This window comes from Sinocyclocheilus grahami, unplaced genomic scaffold (genome assembly GCF_001515645.1).
Source record: "Sinocyclocheilus grahami isolate Dianchi unplaced genomic scaffold, SAMN03320097.WGS_v1.1 scaffold9387.1, whole genome shotgun sequence".
Taxonomy (NCBI): domain Eukaryota; kingdom Metazoa; phylum Chordata; class Actinopteri; order Cypriniformes; family Cyprinidae; genus Sinocyclocheilus; species Sinocyclocheilus grahami.
In genome coordinates, this window is record NW_015512586.1 from 1 (window position 1) to 2,155 (window position 2,155).

At 35.0% G+C, this 2,155-nt stretch overlaps 1 long non-coding RNA gene across 1 annotated transcript; it reads left to right on the forward strand.

Annotated features, from left to right (window-relative positions):
• The first annotated feature begins 185 nt into the window (after nucleotides 1-185).
• Nucleotides 186-922, forward strand: LOC107578235 (uncharacterized). The gene is made up of 2 exons (XR_001608325.1): nucleotides 186-282; nucleotides 378-922. It is a non-coding gene; the product is annotated as an uncharacterized lncRNA (long non-coding RNA).
• Nucleotides 923-2,155: the final 1,233 nt, after the last annotated feature.

Genomic DNA, 2,155 nt, shown 5'->3' on the forward strand with positions numbered 1-2,155 from the left:
TAAATGAACTTTTCCACGACATTCTAATTTGAGATGCACCTGTATCTACATCTTGGATGGCCTGAGGGTGAGTCCATTTTCATAGAGATGGTATTCAAAACATTGCATCCGAGATCTTCCAGCTGAAAGAAATGTGATGCATCACAATTGGATGAATCACAGTGTGGTTTATTTTTTACAGGGGATTGTAACTCTACCCCTTCAGAGACGTCAACAACCAAAAAAGATACTCGGTTATCAGCGGAGAAGGAGTCCTCATCAGACACCTCGACAAACACTCAGGTAAAAGCATCACTTACCTTCAAATCAGAAGAAAATAATCAAAGATGGGAATGACTTGAGGGTGAGAAAATGTTTTGCTTTTTGTGTTTTATTAGGAAAGTGAAGATGGTTCCCCACCCACAAAGAAAAGTAGAGTGGAATCATCTTCTCAGGACTTAGATAACTAAAGCTGACTAGTTTGCTCCCATGTTTCAAACACGTCACTGTCACAAACCAATGAGGAAACACAACACACTTAACAATCCATTCCTGATCTTTAAGTACAGCTTCACCCTGTTCATCATCTTCTCACCTGGAGCGAACATTGTCGCTGTGCCAGTGAACCGAGGCCGACGACGAACACTGACCTGATCCTGTGAGAAACCTGCAGCCTCGCTCCATTCAACTCATGCACGATATACAGCGTTAGTTTAACAGTAATGAGAGTGAATGCACTGCATAGATTTGTCAAGATAAAAGATGGATTTGCTGCTGTGATCATCTTTGTTTTAAGTCTTCTATTATTTAATTGAATGACTCTACTAGTTGTTTTTCGAACTATTTTGCAGGTTGTTGTATGGTTATAGTGCTGGTGTTTGGTTTGTTCATAGATTCTCTACTGGTTAGTGTGCCTTCTGGCTCCATGATGTGTGATTTTATTTTTTTATTTTTGTGGCTTTTGTTTTTTTAAAAGCTTTTCAAAGCATCACTGCTTTTTAAGGGGATGAATAATGTTTTGTTACATGTCAAAATGAATCGAATATATACCTCATTTCCAAACCAGCTGAGCTGGAACTTAATTCTTGATTGATGGATAAATCCTATTCACTGAACACAATCGGGCAGTTTTTAAATGTCATTTTCAACAATAAATCCATTCTCACTTCAATCTGATGTAGCAACGTTCAAGGAACATACAATGAAATACTCTATAGATACATTGGGACCATGTTTTCTTGAAATGAATTGGTTTTGTACAGTTGATTAATTTTGGTTTTTATTTATTTCACCATTAGTGCTTATTTTTAGCATATTCAATTTGTTTTAATAAAAAATGTTAACTGAAATGATTACGACTAGCCTATTTTTTTATGACTATTTAGCTTCATGCTTGTTTTGAAGTATTTTTATGTGGGGTTTTTTTCAATTCGAGATTAATAGCCCAGCTTACACAACGTTTTGTTTAGGAAAGGCTAAGACTGTATTCATTATATACGACGGACGTATTTTCATATATTTTTCGACGTTACCTTATACTTACATTGTCCAGAAACGTTTTTGATACGAACATAATTTAAAGCGTTTACCAAAAACATGAGTATTAGAAAGCAAAAGAGAGGAATAGAGATCAAATATAAGACTTTTTCACCACAATTCGTTGTTCAGAATTGAAATTACATCGAAACTGTACTGTATATGATTCTGCATCAACCATCACTTTACCTGATGTTATAACATGACTGTTATATGACTTTCGTTAACTTTTTAAGAGTTTGTTGATGTAATTCGTCGTGAAGTATCTTACCTCAGATCTGGCGTTGTGTCAAACTTCCTTTGCGCGCGCTTTTCGGTTTTTGTCTGCCATTCACAAAATGAAATCAGAATTATAATTTATATAATAAACTTTTGGCTGTCATGGTAAATTGTAAATTATATATAGACATTGTTCAAACAATATAATGGCATTTGTATTTTGGTCATAAACATACACTAATTATCCTATTAGGTTAGCAAAAAGCGTCAAATTCACATCTATTTTACATTTTACATTGGTGGCTGACTAAATACTTTTTTGCCCCACTGTACTATTTTATGTGGGGTTCAGATTTGTCATATCAGGCTGCATTTTTAAGGGACATGAATTATTGACTAGGCCCCTTCTGTTCTATTTAGG